The sequence below is a fragment of the Primulina eburnea genome, chromosome 11 (genome assembly GCF_022965805.1).
Source record: "Primulina eburnea isolate SZY01 chromosome 11, ASM2296580v1, whole genome shotgun sequence".
Taxonomy (NCBI): domain Eukaryota; kingdom Viridiplantae; phylum Streptophyta; class Magnoliopsida; order Lamiales; family Gesneriaceae; genus Primulina; species Primulina eburnea.
The window spans coordinates 18811638-18831379 of NC_133111.1; the positions used below are offsets into that span (position 1 = coordinate 18811638).

The following is a 19742-nucleotide window of genomic DNA, read 5'->3' on the forward strand; positions in this document are numbered from 1 at the left end:
TGATATCTACACGTCTTGACGTGGCTTTCGCACTAAGTGTTGTGAGTAGATATCAATCGAACCCTGGTCTTCCACACTGGAAAGCTGTGAAGGACATCCTCAAGTAGTTGAGAAGGACCAATAAATTGTTCTTGGTCTATGGGTAGAGAACTAAAATTGGAAGGCTATACCGACTCTAGCTTCCAAAGCGATATCGATGACTTGAAGTCAACCTCTGGGTTTGTATTCATGCTCAATGGTGCTGCTGTCTCTTGGAAGAGTTCCAAGCAAGACAATACTGCGGATTCCAGCACAGAGGCCGAATACATTGCTGCATCAGATGCAGCAAGGGAGGCTGTTTGGATAAGGAATTTCGTCTAAGAGTTGGACGTCATTCCTAATTGAGTTGCTCATATCCCAGTGTTGTGTGACAACACGGGAGCTTTAGCTCAAGCAAAGGAGCCAAGGTCTCATCAGAAGTCCAAACATGTATTGAGAAAGTACCACATCCTCGGAGAGATTGTGGAAAGTAGAGAAGTGTCTTTTGACATAGTCGGCTCCGCAGATAATGTTGTTGATCCACTAGCTAAGCCTTTACCTGGACTTTTATTCGACAAGCATCGCGAATCAATGGGTTTAAAGCATATGGGTAGTTGGCTCTAGTGCAAGTGGGAGATTGTTAGAGTAGGTGCCCGTCGAGCCAAGTGTTGGCCGAGTGTTCACAATGAAACTCTATGTATAAGCAATCTTTATTTTAATAATGTTTGAAATTATTATTTTGGCAAATCTTTATCTGTATACCCATGCTAGTTGCATAGATAAAGCACTTGAATATACAAATAGTAGAAAGAATATGAGATGCTCATATGATGAGTATCATGAAACTCATATTTGTAATACTGTATATTCTAAACGGTTCCTAGTCGATTCAGCCGCCACTAAGAAGGATATAGGCCGCTCGAGTTAGAGACTAGTATCTGCGATGTGAGTACCATGTTTCATTGGTAGGGGACATTGTGATGTCCGAACATGCAGATAGGTGCTCTTTGTAGAGTGCACTGAACAACCCTCCATAAAAGGACTTTCCAAGTGGTTCTCACTTATCGAGTGGAAAAGTCCTGGTTTATGGTTGTACACCATTAGTCCTTATGACCCGGGACAACATTGAGACTCTATGTGCTAGAATTACGCTTTGACTTGTTTACCGACTCTCATGGGGTTATCAGGTGGCAAGGTTGGGTGTTCTGTCGAAACACATAGGAGTCGATGTATTGTAGTCGGGGATTCACCGCTTACCTACGGGTATGGATATCCTACGTGTTATCATGTGTATGTAGGTTGAAATCTCTGGCCAGAGTATCGTTGTAATTATGAAAGGGGTTTAATAGATTACACCGTTGATGAAACTACTACATGACACATAGTATCGATTCATTGACAACTCTCGATAAACCAATGGTTGTCGAATCGGTCGGGATATATGAGTTGAAGGGACCGTACTGTACGCTAACCATAATTGAATGGTTCTTGCAGGCACTATCATTTGATACCTAGGGAATCATGTAAGCGATGCTGCTAGGCGTTTAACATGATTGGATGGGTACTATCAGACTTGAGTTCTGACATTCTTGTTATCAAGGCGTTGATAAGCAAGAATGGAGCAATTGGGGTATGCTCGTATAAGGACATGTTTAGTCCGAATGACATGGAGATGTGAACCCACGGCTAGTCGTATCATTGAACCATTGAGGGCCACACAAGTACTAGCTTTCTAGATCTCGTTGAGAAGTAAAATAGTTCAATGTGTGGAACGGCTTATAAAGGGGTTTATAAGCGTAAGGAAAATTAGAAGTATGACTTCTATAAAAGAGAAAATAGTTCAATGTGTTGAACGGCTTATAAATGAGTTTATAAGCGTAAAGAAAAATAGAAGTATGACTTCTATGAGAGAAATATAAATTTTTATTTATGGAAGTGTTCCTAAATTAAAAGTTGGCCAATTGAATAATGTATTTGAAAATTGTGATTTTCATAAACATTATTATGGACTAAATTAAATTAATTCAAGTGTTGAATTAATTAAACACTAGTGGACCTAGTAGAGTCCAAATAATTAAATTAATTCAAGTGTTGAATTAATTAAATTATATTGAGTCTTGTAGAGCTCAATTTAAATTAATTATTTAACTAGTGGGACATGGGTAAATTCAAGTAATGTTTAATTAGTCTCAAATATGTTGGAGATAATTAAATTTAGTCCATGGTTTTTAATTTGTTAAAAACCATATAATATGCATGCATGGGAGGTGAAAGGTTGGGAGACTACTTTTTGAGTTTTCAAGGCATGGCATGCAACTTTTCCTCCCAACTTTTCCCACAACCAAGACTAGACTCTCCTCCCTCATTCACAACATGTCTTGGCCGAAATTTCATGAGTTTTTCTCTCAAAAATTTTCTCTCTTTTCTTCTTCAATTGTTGAGGAGAAAAACACTCACTTCTCAAAGAAAATTCTTCATATTTTTCTAGTGCAAAATATGAATGGATCTACCTAGTTGGTGGTGGGCTTTATTTGAAGAAAAGAGTCCAAAAGAAAGGTGAAGCTTGTAGATTGTTTACCTTCAAGAGCTTAGTTGTTTGACAACTAAGTTGGAGCCATTACATCAATCTATAAGATTGATAGGTAAATTTCTCAAACACCCTATGAATGTGTTTTTATTGTATTTGCTACACTTAGTCATGGTGGCCGAAAATTTTAGCTAAAAATTTTAGATTTTTGAACTTCCGTTGCGCTTCCGGTCACCGTAACCGATCCCCTTTCAGCTATGGCTAGTAGTAATCTAATGGACTTATACATAGCAACTGGTGAAAAATTTCCTCATAGTCAACTCCTTGCCTTTGAGTATAATCTTTTGCAACCAGCCTTGCTTTGAAGGTCACTACCTTCCCATTCGCCCCAAGCTTTCTTTTGTAGATCCATTTGCACCCTATGGGAATGATTCCCTCAGGTTGATCCATCAATGTCCAGACTTGGTTTGAATACATAGAATACATTTCTGACTGCATGGCTTCAAGCCATTTGGTTGAATCAGTATCAGATATTGCTTCCTTAAAGTTCATTGGATCATATCCAACACAAGACTCATCATGGTCTTTGTGACACCCTCTGACCCGATTTAAATAAAATACAGTGGAATTTAAAATTTTCTTGAAGGGAGGAAGGTTTCAAAATACATTTCCATAAAACATTTACATCCAAAATGAATACATGATCATTCAAATGATATAACAAAAATACAAAATATCATTCCTCTGATCATGCCCAAAATGCCAACAAAATATCTTCTTCCTTCCTTCTCTATATGCATATGACTCCGGCCCACAATCAACGTCCTGGTCCGTCGCTCTGATCTGCATCACATGAAATAACTTAAATGAGTATAAAACTTAGCAAGTGGAACTCTTACGTAGCAATAGACATAGCATACTCTGAAAATCATAGCTTTAAAAACATAAATACCATCAACTCTGAAATGTGGATAATAAAGCATAGCATAACAATAAGATGGTATTTCTCTTTTCTCTGTATTGGATTGATATCTATATAGTATCTATATCTCTGTACCTATATCCCATCGATATAAATCGACAACTCTGAGGGATATAAGCCTATGGTCGTTGATCAACTAATTGCATGCAATCTCTGACTATGTATCTATCAATCTAATAAATCAATTTGAATTCTCTCTTTGGCATTTCAACAAACACTTTGCAAACTCTTTACTCTTGTATTCCCTTTTCAATAATTGAGATATAAAATGCCTCCAATATACATAACAAGTGTATCAATACATAAACATGAATCGAATGAAGGGAATAACACATTAAAACCATTGAAATACCATACATATATTATCATGTGAGCACAAGAATGAAATTCCACTTACAACCACTGGAAACCTCTTGATTCTAATCCTTTGATAGCAATCCTAGACAATAACCAATAAATAACACCATTAACCACTCAATAACCAAAAACCCATGTCAATTAATCCATAAAACCAACAAAATCAACAAACCCATATCATCTCTCACCCCAAAACCAAGAATAATCATACCAAAAGCTTACCTTAGCTTCCTAGAACCAAGAAGAACTTAGATCTCAACACAACAATCCTCCAAGATCCAAGAATCAAAGGTAGGAAATCAAAGAAAATGAGGAAACCCTAGATCCAAGGAGAGAAATATCGAAAAAGAGGGGAAAGAAGTGAGGGAAATGAAGCCAACTCATCCAATATATCACTTAAAATCTCGAAACACGCTTTTGCTGTGCGCGACCGCGGGTGCGCTGCTATCCTTACCGCGGGTGCGCTAAGCTCATGGCCTCCCATCCAAAAATCTAGAATTGTCGACCGTGGGTGCGGTCCTTAACTTACCGCGGGTGCGGTGAAGCTACGGGAACAACATCAAATTCTGAAGCACAGGACCGCGGGTGCGGTGGCTACCATGAGCGCGGGTGTTGTCCCCTCTCGGCCAAGACAAAATCTAATGCAACTAAAATCGAACCGAAACGCTGATACAAAACAACCACCATCAATGAGCATCAACAAGGCCAAAAAATAAAGATAACCAACCATACTATAACCCATAATCACAACACTTAACATCTAAATCAAATAACCCAATAAACATACAAAACTTAAACCGTACCGTACACCGGGCTAGGCTATTACAATCTCCCCTCCTTAGAGGAATTTCGTCCTCGAAATTGACGTCACTGCACGAACAACTCAGGATACTTCTCTTTCATCTCATCCTCTGGTTCCCACGTGGCCTCTTCAATCAAATGATTCCTCCAAAGGACTTTAACGATGCCGATCTCTTTGTTTCTCAACACTCTAACTTTGCGATCCAGAATCTGGACCGGAATCTCTTGGTACGTCAAGTTCGGCGTCAAATCCAATGGCTCGTGGTGAAGAACATGGGAAGGATTCGCAATATACTTCCTAAGCATAGAAACATGAAAAATTTGTGAACTTTGTCAAGATCTGGCGGTAGGGCTAACCCGTAAGCTCGATCACCAACTCTGTCCAAAATCTCAAATGGGCCAATAAATCTCGGACTCAACTTGCCCTTCTTGCCAAACCGCATTACACCCTTGAGAGGTGCTATGTTCAAGAACACATGGTCACCAACCTCAAACTGCAACGGTCTGCGACGCATATCTGCATAGCTCTTTTGTCTCGACTGCGCTGTATTCATCCTCTCTCGACTAACAGCGACAACATCAGCTGTCTGTTGGACCAACTCTGGACCCAACATCTTCCTCTCGCCAACCTCATCCCAATATAAGGGCGATCTACACTTCCTGCCATAAAGTGCTTCATACGGTGCCATGCCAATCGTCGCTTGGTAGCTATTGTTGTACGTGAACTCAACAAGAGGCAATTTGGAATCCCAGCTACCAGGATAATCGATAGTACAATCTCTGATCATATCCTCTAGAATCTGAATAACTCTCTCTGATTGTCCGTCGCTCTGGGGGTGATATGCTGTACTAATTGCTAATCGTGAACCCATAGCTCTGTGCAAACTCTTCCAAAACTCTGAAGTAAATCTAGGGTCACGATCAGACACGATCGACACATGAACACCATGAAGTCTAACAATCTCTGCCATGTACTCTTCGGCATACTGATTCATAGAGTACGTCGTCTTAACTGGAAGAAAGTGTGCTGACTTGCTCAACCGATCAACGATAACCGAAATGGAATTAAAACCTTTCTGCGTTCTGGGAAGACCAGTCACGAAGTCCATCGTAATATGCTCCCATTTCCATTGAGGAATCGGCAATGATAACAATGTCCCAGCAGGTCTCTGGTGCTCGATCTTCACCTGCTGACAAGTTAGGCACTGAGAAATAAATATGGCAATATCTTTCTTCATACCTGGCCACCAGTAAAGTCTACGAAGATCCTGATACATCTTGGTGCTGCCTGGATGAATTGAATAAGGCGCGGTATGAGCCTCAGTCAAAATATCTCGCCGAATATCATCACCAAAAGGAACACAAATACGGCCTCTGAAAGTCACCAAACCATCTCCGTTCAATCCAAACTCTGAGTCACCTCTCTCTTCTGCTCTAGCTCTCTTCTCTGCCAACTGAACATCATTGACTTGCTCTCTACGGATCCTGTCCGTCAATGTAGCTCGAATAACCAACGCTGAAAAGCGAGCAATGGTCCCCGGAACTACCAAAGCTATCTCCTCTCTCTGCAATTCTAACAACAACGGCTGCTGAATCATCGAACTCAAAGAAGAACTCGACTTACGGCTCAAAGCATCCGCTACAACATTCGCTTTCCCTGGGTGGTAACTGATCATCACATCATAGTCTTTGACAAGCTCTAACCACCTCCTCTGTCGCATATTGAGCTCTTTCTGAGAGAACAAATACTTCAAACTCTTGTGGTCCGTGAAAATTTCACACTTTTCGCCATACAAATAATGTATCCAAATCTTCAGGGCGAAAACCACAGCTGCCAGCTCCAAATCGTGCGTAGGATAATTCTTCTCATATTCCTTCAACTGGCGAGAAGCATAGGCGATTACCTTTCCACGTTGCATCAGCACTGCACCAAGACCTTTCTTCGACCCATCGGTAAAAACAACAAAATCCTCGGAACCACTGGGCAATGCAAGAACAGGAGATGTCGTCAACTTATCCTTCAACTCTTGAAATCCACTCTGGAAATCATTGGACCACTCGAACTTCATAGTCTTCCTCGTCAGATTGGTTAACGGCAGGGCAATCTTGGAGAAATCTGAAATAAAGCGACGATAGTAACCCGCCAAACCAAGAAAACTGCGTACCTCTGATACAGTGCTAGGAATAGGCCACTTCTGAATCGCCTTGATCTTGGCTGGATCAACAGCAATATCATCCTTCGAAACAACATGGCCTAAGAAAGAAATGTGCTCCAACCAGAACTCACACTTCTTCGACTTAGCATATAGCCTCTTCTCTCTCAGCAACTGAAGAACAACTCTGAGATGCTCTGAGTGAAGCTCTCTAGTCTTGGAATAAATCAGAATGTCATCGATGAAAACAATGACAAAGCTATCCAAATACGGCTTGAACACACGGTTCATCAGAACCATGAAGACCGAAGGAGTATTGGTCAGACCAAAAGACATCACAAGAAATTAATAATGACCGTACCTGGTCCGGAACGCCGTCTTAGGGATATCAGACTCCCTAACCTTCAACTGATAATAGCCAGATCGCAGATCAATCTTTGAGAACACTCTAGCCCCTTGCAGCTGATCAAACAAGTCATCTATCCGTGGCAAAGAATATTTATTCTTAATCGTCACTTTGTTGATCTCTCTGTAGTCGATGCAAAGACGTAATGATCCATCTTTCTTCTTGACGAAAAGAACCGGAGCTCCCCAAGGCGAAGAACTCGGTCAATCACAAACTCCACATCTCTGTCCGGCGGTAAACCTGGCACATCATCCTCAAAAACATCAGCGAACTCTCTCACCACATCAATATCATCAATATTCAATTTCACAATCTTATCCACATCCACAATAGAAGCCAAGAACCTATCACATCCTCTAAATAACAACTTCTTAGCCTCAAGACATGAAATAAAAGGAAGGACCAGCGAAGTACCTGCACTGGCGAGCAAACCTTCCCTATTGCCATCATCTGCAAATGACACCGTCTTAGCAACGCAATCAATCACTGCACGATAGGTCGATAGCCAATCCATGCCAAGTATAATATCAAACGCAACCATTGGAATAACAATCAGATCAACATAAACCACTCGTTCGTCGATTTGAACAGAGCACGCATACACAATAGATGTCGGGCACAACACATCTCCCGAAAGCAAAACAACATTGAACTGGAGGGGAAGAATAGAAGGAACTATACCCAAAGATCTCAAAAACAATTCAGACATAAAAGAATGAGTAGCACCTATATCAATCAATGTCGTAGCTACTCTGCCTGAAATTAAAATAGTGCTAGAGATCACAGAAGAATCATGATTTATACCTTCCTTCGTCATGGTAAAGATGCGACCCTGAACCTTCTCTTTACTTGCTCCTCTTGGACAGTCTTTGGCAATGTGGCCTGCAATGCCACAACGATAACAAGTATGAGTGCCGAATCTGCACTCTCCCCGATGATGACGACTGCACTTGGGACACAAAAGCTTCTCGGGATCAAAAGGAACTGCCGGTGGTTTAGGACTCGGCTCTATCTTGCCTTTCCCCTTGAAACGATCTTTGCCTCGCTGACTCCAACCCTGAACCCTCTGAGCAATGGCCTGCTATCTAGCCTGCCTCTCCCTGCCAATGTCTTTCTTGTCTTGCTCAGCCAACAACGCCTTAGACACAATCTACTTGAATGTCACAGCCTTCGACATGTTGATATCTCTTCTGATTTCCTCTCTAAGGCCTCGAATGAAATGAGCACCTTTGTCTTTGTCGTTGGAAGCAATATACGGGGCAAACAAACAGCCCTCCTCGAACTTCAAGATGTATTCATCAACATTCATGCCTCCCTGTCGAAGCTCCAAGAACTCAGTCACCTTCCTAGCTCGAAGTGCATCTGGAAAGTACTTATCATAGAAAAGATCGGTGAACTCTTGCCACTTGAAAGCCGGTAGATCAACACTAACCTTGGTCGCATTCCACCAAATACGTGCAGCCTTGACTAACATGAACACTGCACAACTGATTCTGTCCTTGTCCTCGTAGTTGAGATGATCAAAGATAGCCTCGAGTGCCTTGATCCACTCTACGGCCACTAACGGATCAGTGCTTACTGCAAATTCCGGTGGATCCATCCTCTTGAAAGCAGTAAAGATGCCATCGGTACCAACTGCTTGAGCTACTTGGCCTCTCACTTGACCTCTGCCTTGGTCTGCACCTTGCATACGAAGCAACTACTGGATCTGCTCACTATGGACCTTGGCTTGCTCTTTCAACAACTTGCCGAACTCATCGACAACTCTAGAGGAAGAACTATCCTCACCCTCTACGGCTTTCCTCTTAGGAGGCATACTCTACAATGTGCTCACAAAATACAAATCAATAAATAACAATGAATAGATGTAGAAGAAGACATACCCCAGACTGTTGAAAGTAGATGAAGTCATATGCATTGGTCCGAAGAACGGTGCTTTGATACCACTAAATGTGACACCCTCTGACCCGATTTAAATAAAATACAGCGGAATTTAAAATTTTCTTGAAGGGAGGAAGGTTTCAAAATACATTTCCATAAAACATTTACATCCAAAATGAATACATGATCATTCAAATGATATAACAAAAATACAAAATATCATTCCTCTGATCATGCCCAAAATATCATTCCTCTGATCCTGGTTCGTCGCTCTGATCTGCATCACATGAAATAACTGAAATGATTATAAAACTCAGCAAGTGGAACTCTAACGTAGCAATAGACATAGCATACTCTGAAAATCATAGCTTTAAAAACATAAATACCATCAACTCTGAAATGTGGATAATAAAGCATAGCATAACAATAAGATGGTATTTCTCTTTTCTCTGTATTGGATTGATATCTATATAGTATCTCTGTCTCTGTACCTATATCCCATCGATATAAATAGACAACTCTGAGGGATATAAGCCTATGGTTGTTGATCAACTAATTGCATGCAATCTTTGACTATGTATCTATCAATCCAATAAATCAATTTGAATTCTCTCTTTGGCATTTCAACAAACACTTTGCAAACTCTTTACTCTTGTATTCTGTGACACCTCGACCCGTTTATAATAAAATAGCAGCGGAATTTAAAATTTCCTTTCAAATGGAAGGAGTTTCAAAATACATTACCATAAAATGTTTAAAGGTAAATACATAATCATTCAAATGATATAACAAAAATATAAAATATCATTCCTATGATCATGTTCCAAAAATGCTTGCAAAATAACATCTTCCTTCCAACTTCGTATGCATATGACTCCGGGCCACAATCAACGTCCTGGTCCGTCACTCTTATCTGCATCACATGAAATAACTGAAATGAGTATAAAACTCAGCAAGTGGAACTCTTACATAGCAATGATACATAGTATACTCTGTAAAACATGGCTTTGAAAACATTAAATACCATCAACTCTGAGACATATATATCATAGCAATAGCATAACAATGAGATGGTATTTCTCTTTACTATGGTGGATTGATATCAATAGTAACTCTGTCTGTGGTGCTCGTATCCCATCGATATAAATCGACAACTTTGAGGGATATAATCCTATGGTCGTTGATCAACTAATTGCATGCAATCTCTGACTATGTATCTATCAATCCAATAAAACATTTGAAACTCTCTCTTGGCATTTAAACAAACACTTTGCATACTCTTTCTTTTCTCTTGTATTCTCTTTTCATAATTGAGACATTAAATTGTCTCCAATATACATAACAATGAAATCAATACATACTCAAGAATCAAATGAAGGGAATAACATATTAAAACCTTTGGAATACCATACATATATTATCATGTGAGCACAAAGGATGAAATTCCACTTACAAACCACAAGAACACCTTGAATCTAACTCCTTGGTTGAAATCCTACAACAATAATCCATAAATAACACTATCAACAACTCAATAATCAAGAACCCATGCCAATTAATCCATAAAACCAACATAAACAACAAACCCATAACATCTCTCTTCCAATACCAAGAAATAACTAAACCAAAAGACTTACTTTAGTTCCTTGAACAACCAAGAACCTTGATCTCAACTCAAATCACCAACTAAATCCAAGAATCAAATGTAGGAAATGAAAGAAATGAAGGAAACCCTAGTCTCCAAGGAGAGAAAAACGAAAAAGAGGAAAGAGAAATAAGGAAAAGTGAACCAATCATCTAAATAAGTCACTTAAAAACTCGAGCTGTGCGCGACCGCGGGTGCGGTGTTGCTACGACAATTCTCCCAAAAATCATGAATTACAACCGCGGGTGCGGTCCTGCACTGAGCGCGGGTGCGGTCTGGTCACGGCCAAGAACAATACCAAAGCAACTAAAATCGAACCGAAGCGCTGAAACAATACAACTACTAACAACGAACGCCAACAAGGCCTCAAAACAATAATAACCAACATTACTATGGCCCAAAAACACAACTCTCAAGCAACTAAACCACATAACCCAATAAACATACAAAGCTTAAACTGTACCGTACACCATTCTCGGCTATTACAATCTCCCCTCCTTAGAGGAATTTCGTCCTCGAAATTGACATCACTGCACGAACAACTCAGGATACTTCTCTCTCATCTCATCCTATGGTTCCCACGTGGCCTCTTCGATCAAATGGTTCCTCCAAAGAAATTTAACAATGCCGATCTCTTTGTTTCTCAAAACTCTGACTTTGCGATCCAGAATCTGGACCGGAATCTCTTGGTAGGTCAAATTCGTGGTCAAATCCAATGGCTCGTGGCGAAGAACATGGGAAGGATTCGCAATATACTTCCTGAGCATCGATACGTGAAAAACATTGTGAACTCTGTCAAGATCTGGCGATAAGGCTAACCTGTAAGCTCGATCACCAACTCTGTCCAAGATCTCAAATGGGCCAATGAATCTCGGACTCAACTTACCCTTTTTGCCAAATCGCATTACACCCTTAAGAGGTGCAATCTTCAAAAACACATGGTCGCCAACCTCAAACTGCAAAGGTCTGCGACGCACATCTGTATAGCTCTTCTGCCTCGACTGCGCTGTCTTCATCCTCTCACGAATAACAGCAACAACATCAGCCGTCTGTTGGACCAACTATGGACCCAACATCTTCCTCTCACCAATCTCATCCCAATACAAGGGAGATCTACACTTCCTGCCATAAAGTGCTTCGTACGGTGCCATCCCAATCGTCGCCTGGTAATTGTTATTGTACGTGAACTCAACAAGAGGCAATTTAGAATCCCAGCTACCAGAATAATCAATAGTGCAAGCTCTGAGCATATCCTCTAGAATCTGAATAACTCTCTCTGATTGACCGTCGCTCTGAGGGTGATATGCTATACTGAACGCTAACCGTGAACCCATAGCTTTGTGCAAACTCTTCCAAAACTCTGAGGTAAATCTAGGGTCACGATCAGACACAATCGACAATCTCCGCTACGTACTCCTCGACATACTGATTCATGGAATACGTCGTCCTGATTGGAAGAAAGTGCCCTGTCTTGGTCAATCGATCAACAATAACCCAAATAGAGCTTAAAACATTTCTGCGTCCTGGGAAGACCAGTCACGAAGTCCATCGTAATATGCTCCCATTTCCACTGAGGAATCGGCAAAGATAGCAATGTCCCAGCATGTCTCTGGTGCTCAATCTTCACCTGCTGACAAGTTAGGCACTGAGAAATGAACATAGCAATATCTTTCTTCATACCTGGCCACCAATAAAGTCTACGAAGATCCTGATACATTTTGGTGCTGCCTGGATGTATCGAATATGGCGCGGTATGAGCCTCAGTCAAAATGTCTCGCCGAATATCATCACCAACAGGAACACAAATACGGCCTCTATAAGTCACCAAACCATCTCCATTCAACCCAAACTCTGAATTACCTCTCTCCTCTGCTCTAGCTCTCATCTCTGCCAAATGTAAATCATTGGCCTGCTCTCTACGGATCCTGTCCGTCAAAGTAGCCAGAATAACCAACGCTGAAAAACGAGCAATGGTCCCTGGAACTACCAAAGCAATCTCCTCTCTCTGCAAGTCCATCAGCAACGGCTGCTGAATCATTGAACTCAAGGAAGAACTCGACTTACGGCTCAAAGCATCCGCTACAACATTCGCTTTCCCCGGGTGGTAACTGATAGTCACATCAAAATCTTTGACAAGCTCTAACCACCTCCTCTGCCGCATATTAAGTTCTTTCTGAGAGAACAAATACTTCAAACTCTTGTGGTCTGTAAAAATTTCACACTTTTCGCCATACAAATAATGTCTCCAGATTTTCAAGGCGAAAACCACAGCTGCTAGCTCCAAATCATGCGTCGGATAATTCTTCTCATAGTCTTTCAACTGGCGAGAAGCATAGGCTATGACTTTACCTCGCTGCATCAGAACTGCACCAAGACCCTTCTTCGACGCATCGGTGTACACAACGAAATCCTCTGAACCACTCGGCAGTGAAAGAACAGGAGCTGTCGTCAACTTCTCCTTCAACTCTTGGAATGAACTATGACAATCATTGGACCACTCAAACTTTTTGGAATGAACTATGACAATCATTGGACCACTCAAACTTCACAGTCTTCCTCGTCAGATTAGTTAATGGCAGGGCAATCTTAGAAAAATCTGAGATGAAACGACGATAATAACCCGCCAACCCAAGGAAACTGCGTACCTCTGATACAGTGGTAGGAATAGGCCAGTTTTGAATCGCCTCAATCTTCGCTGGATCAACAGCTATACCATCCTTCGAAACAACATGGCCTAGAAAAGAAATCTGCTCCAACCAAAACTCACATTTCTTCAGCTTAGAAAACAGCCTCCTCTCTCTCAACAACTGAAGAACCACTCTAAGATGCTCTGCATGAAGCTCTCTGGTCTTGGAATAGATCAAGATGTCATCGATGAAGACAATGACGAAGCTATCCAAAAACGGCTTTAACACACGGTTCATCAGATCCATGAAGACCGAAGGAGAATTGGTCAGACCAAAAGACATCACAAGAAACTCATAGTGACCATACCTGGTCCGAAACGCTGTCTTAGGGATATCAGACTCCCTAACCTTCAACTGATAGTAGCCAAACCGAAGATCAATCTTCGAAAATACAGTGGCACCCTGAAGTTGGTCAAATAGATCGTCAATCCGTGGCAACGGATACTTGTTCTTGACAGTCACTTTGTTGAGCTCCCTATAGTCGATACACAGCCGCAAAGACCCATCTTTCTTCTTGACAAACAGAACCGGAGCTCACAAGGCGAAGAACTCGGTCGAATAAAACCCTTGTCTAAAAGATCCTGCAACTGCGTCTTCAACTCCTTCATCTCGATAGGAGCCATCCTATACGGAGCCTTAGAAATAGGAACCGTACCTGGAGCTAGATCAATCTCAAACTCAACATCCCTGTCCGGCGGCAAACCCGGCACATCATCCTCAAACACATCAGCAAACTCCCTCACAACATCGATATCATCTATATTCAACTTAATCATTCTATCCACATCCACAATAGAAGCCAGAAATACATCACAACCTCTACACATCAACTTCTCAGCTTCAAGACAAGAAATAAAAGGAAGGACCAGCGAAGTACCTGCACTGGCGAGCATACCTTCCCTATTGCTATCATCTTCCTTGGTCATTGTAAAGATGCGACCCTGCACCTTATCCTTGCTCGCTCCCCTTGGACAATCTTTAGCAATGTGGCCTGCAGTGCCACAACGATAACAAATATGAGTGCCAAATCTGCACTCTCCTCGATGATGTCTGCTACATTTAGGACACATCGGCTTCTCGGGATCAACTGGAACTGGCGGTGGTCTAGGACTCGATTCCATCTTGCCCTTCCCTTTGAAACGATCCTTGCCTCTCTGATTCGAGCCCTGGTCTCTCTGAGCAATAGCTTAATGCCTCTCCTGCCTCTCTCTGGCGATATCTTTCTCGTCTTGTTCGGCCAAAAACGCCTTTGACACAATCTCCTTGAACGTCACGGCCTTCGCCATGTTGATGTCCCTCCGGATCTCTGCTCTAAGGCCTCGAATGAAATGAGCACCTTTGTCCTTGTCGTTTGAAGCAATATACGGAGCGAAAAGACAACCCTCCTCGAACTTGAGAATGTACTCATCAACATTCATGCTCCCCTGTCGAAGCTCAAAGAACTCCGTAACCTTCCTCGCTCGAGGTGCGTCGGGGAAATACTTGTCGTAGAAAAGATCGGTGAACTCTGACCACTTCAAAGCCGGTAGATCAACACCAACCTTGGTCGCGTTCCACCAAATACGTGCAGCCTTTACCAACATGAATACTGCACAGCTGATCCTGTCTTTATCTTCATATTGGAGATGGTCGAAGATTGCTTCAAGCGCTTGGACCCACTCGACAGCCACTAACGGATCAGTGCTACCTGCGAATTCCGGTGGATCCATTCTCTTAAAAGCAGAAAAGACGGCATCAGTGCCAACTGCCTGAGCTACTTGGCCTCTCACTTGGCCTCTACCCTGTCCTGTTCCTTGCAATCGAAGCAGCTGCTGAATCTGCTCGCTATGGACTTTGGCCTGATCTTTAAGCAACTTGCCGAACTCGTCGACAACTCTCGAGGAAGAACTATCCTCACTCTCTGACGCCTTACGCTTAGGAGGCATACTCTACAATGTGCTCACAAAAGACATATAAATAGATAACAATGGATAGATGCAAAAGAAACATACCCGAACAGTTGAAAGTAGACGAAGTCATATGCATTGGTCCGAAGAACGGTGCTCTGATACCGCTAAATGTGACACCTCGACCTGTTTATAATAAATTAGAAGCGGAATTTAAAATTTCCTTTCAAATGGAAGGAGTTTCAAAATACATTACCATAAAATGTTTAAAGGTAAATACATGATCATTCAAATGATATAACAAAAATACAAAATATCATTCTTATGATCATGTTCCAAAAATGCTTGCAAAATAACATCTTCCTTCCAACTTCGTATGCATATGACTCCGGGCCACAATCAACGTCCTGGTCCGTCACTCTTATCTGCATCACATGAAATAACTGAAATGAGTATAAAACTCAGCAAGTGGAACTCTTACATAGCAATGATACATAGTATACTCTGTAAAACATGGCTTTGAAAACATTAAATACCATCAACTCTGAGACCTATATATCATAGCAATAGCATAACAATGAGATGGTATTTCTCTTTACTATGGTTGATTGATATCAATAGTAACTCTGTCTGTGGTGCTCGTATCCCATCGATATAAATCGACAACTCTGAGGGATATAAGCCTATGGTCGTTGATCAACTAATTGCATGCAATCTCTAACTATGTATCTATCAATCCAATAAAACTTTTGAAACTCTCTCTTTGCATTTAAACAAACACTTTGCATACTCTTTCTTTTCTCTTGTATTCCCTTTTCATAATTGAGACATTAAATTGTCTCCAATATACATAACAATGAAATCAATACATACTCAAGAATCAAATGAAGGGAATAACATATTAAAACCTTTGGAATACCATACATATATTATCATGTGAGCACAAAGGATGAAATTCCACTTACAAACCACAAGAACACCATGAATCTAACTCCTTGGTTGAAATCCTACAACAATAATCCATAAATAAAACCATCAACAACTCAATAATCAAGAACCCATGCCAATTAATCCATAAAACCAACATAAACAACAAACCCATAACATCTCTCTTCCAATACCAAGAAATAACTAAACCAAAAGACTTACCTTAGTTCCTTGAACAACCAAGAACCTTGATCTCAACTCAAATCACCAACTAAATCCAAGAATCAAAGGTAGGAAATGAAAGAAATGAAAGAAATGAAGGAAACCCTAGTCTCCAAGGAGAGAAAAACGAAAAAGAGGAAAGAGAAATAATGAAAAGTGAACCAATAATCTAAATAAGTCACTTAAAAACTCGAGTTGTGCGCGACCGGGGGTGCGGTGTTTCTACGGCAATTCTCCCCAAAATCATGAATTACGACCGCGGGTGCGGTCCTGCACACTGAGCGCGGGTCCGGTCTGGTCACGGCCAAGAACAATACCAAAGCAACTAAAATCGAACCGAAGCACTGAAACAATACAACTACTAACAACGAACGCCAACAAGGCCACAAAACAATAATAACCAACAATACTATGGCCCAAAAACACAACTCTCAAGCAACTAAACCACATAACTTAATAAACATACAAAGCTTAAACCGTACCGTACACCAGGCTCGGCTATTACATATTCCATTTTCAATAATTGAGACATAAAATGCCTCCAATATACATAACAAGTGTATCAATACATAAACATGAATCGAATGAAGGGAATAACACATTAAAACCATTGAAATATGATAGGACTCGTTTTTACGTGTTTTTAGTGTTTGTTTTGAGTCGCATTCATGCATCATATTAGTTTGTTTTAGTTTAATTTTGCATTTTTTAGCATTATTTAGCATGTGATTGATCTCGTGTATTTTGTGGTTATTTTGTAGGAATTGAACCAAAAAGTGGGAGAAAATTTGTCAAAATATCGAAGAGGATTCGCTTTTGACCGCCTCAGTGAGCATTTTGGTCTGGCCGAGGATTTTATGCGCAAGTGTCTCGCTGTTGACCGCCCCAGCGAAACCAAGGACATGCTCGAGGAAGTTTATGCGAGGACCTCTCGCTAGGGCGGTCAAAATATACCGCCCTAGCGAGAAGCGAGATTCAGGAAGATTTGTTTCCATCTTTTTATGGACTCTATCCTATACCTAAACCTAAGACACGAGAGCAGCGATTTTTTTTGGGGGACTTTATCATATTTTTCGTCACTTTTCTTGGAGGAGAGGCGAGAAAAAGGAGATTTCGAAGACCTCGAGATTTCCACGCGTCGTGGCCGTCATCCATCGTCATCTTTAGTATTTTCATTATTTAGTATTTTATTTATTACATTGATTGTTGGTTTTTATCATGAATTTCAGTAGCTAAACTCTAGATTTGTTGGGATTTGAGGGGATCCTACCCCGTACTCGGTGTTTAACATTATTTCTCGACGTTTTTATTAGTGATTTGTTTATGCTATTGTTCTTTCTTGTTTCAATCGAAGCCTAGCTAACTTCCTTTGATTATTTCATGTTGTTGATGATTTCGATAGAACAATTAACAATAGGATCAAATAGTATAAACTGCGGATTTACAATTTTAGTAGATATACGTAATTGGGTACGTGTCGATAGTGATAGTTCACCCGGATGAAAGCTAGTGGATTCCATAGAATGTAATGCAATCTTGAACTGTTAAATAATTGAGGATACTTGAGTACTGCATGTTTATGATTAGTATTAATATAGCTCGACAGAGTATATGAATTAGTCTAGGGAATTCCGTCGAATGCACGAGTAAAAGTCGAGTGTAATTATTTAAACACGAGTGGTAGGTGAACTGCTAATTCCCAACAAATTCATTTCTCAATTGATTTAATCCAAATTAATCATTGCTTTCTTGAATACGTTTTCTTTGCAGTTTAATTATTTTAGTTGTTTAATTTACATGGGTTTAATCATCAACTCATTTTATCGTTGCTAAAGAAATTTTACTTGAAAATAAAAATAGTGTAACGCAGTCCTTGTGGAACGATACTCGTATTCACTTACGTTTATTATAACTTGACTATCATGCACTTGAGATATTTAAATCGTGCTTTCATTTATAAAATAAATTTTGGGACTATTCACTGTGCAAGTTTTGCTCGATCAAGTTTTTGGCGCTGTTGCCGGGAACTGTTGATTCACAATTTGTTTATTTTTCATTTAAATTCTTTAGTATTATTTATTTTATTGTTATTTGATACTCTCATTGTGTTGCAGATTTTTCTTGTGGTGCATGCGAAGATCACTCGAGTTTAAGCTTGAGCCTTTTGACCCCGAGATTGAACACACAGCTGGACGTCGACTACAGCAGCAAAGAGCGAAGGAAAGAATGGAAGACGATCAACACAGAGAGGAGCCAAGGCGTATACCGATGATGGATTATGCACAGCCGTCTCTTGATGGAGCACGTCCAAGCATCGTAAGACCAGTCATCCGAGCTAATCAGTTTGAGATCAAGCCAGCTATCATTCAGATGATTCAGAACACTGTCCAATTTGGGGGAAGTGCACTTGACGACCCTAATTCTCATATAGATGACTTTCTTGAAATTTGTGATACTTTTAAGTTTAATGGCGTGTCTGATGATGCTGTTCGTTTGCGTTTATTTCCATTTTCACTGAGAGATAAAGCTAAGTCGTGGTTAAACTGTTTGCCTGTAGGGTCTATTACTACATGGGAGGATATGGCAAAGGCATTCCTGATCAAGTACTTCCCTCCGTCGAAAACTATGAAGCTTAGAGCCGACATTACTACTTTTGCTCAATATGAGCAAGAGTCACTTTACGAGGCATGGGAGCGCTACAAGGACTTGTTGAGGAGATGTCCACACCATGAGCTGCCTCTTGGGTTAGTTGTTCAAACTTTCTACTACGGTCTGCTTACTCCTAACCGTACTATGATAGATGCTGCTGCCTGTGGTAACTTACTGAGAAAAATGGCTGAGGAAGGATATGAGTTATTGGAGGAGATGGCTGCTAGTAGCTATCATCCTCAGTCTGATAGGCAGAGACGAGGTGCTGGAGTTAATCAAGTTAATGATTTGTCGGCGGTTTCAGCACAGTTAGAGGCTTTGAATAGAAAGATTGATGGGATGAGCATGAGTGGGTTGGCTATGCGTCTGCAAGAAATTTTCTGTGATAAGTGTGGGGGTGAGCATGACGTGCAGGATTGCCAAGATGGCAATCCATTGTATGTGCCTGAGGGAGCACCGGTAAAACAAGTGGGATTCCAGAACCGTCCTAGAAATGACCCTTATTCGAACACATATAATCCGGGATGGAGGAATCACCCAAACTTTTCATGGGGAGGTCAAAACAACCAAAATCGCCAACAAAGAGGTCCACCATATGGGA

The 19742-nt window shown here is 40.8% G+C and overlaps 1 non-coding gene across 1 annotated transcript; it reads right to left on the bottom strand.

Moving 5' to 3' along the window:
- Nucleotides 1-19120: 19120 nt before the first annotated feature.
- Nucleotides 19121-19227, bottom strand: LOC140806441 (small nucleolar RNA R71). Its single transcript, XR_012112516.1, has one exon. It is a non-coding gene; the product is annotated as a small nucleolar RNA R71 (small nucleolar RNA).
- Nucleotides 19228-19742: the final 515 nt, after the last annotated feature.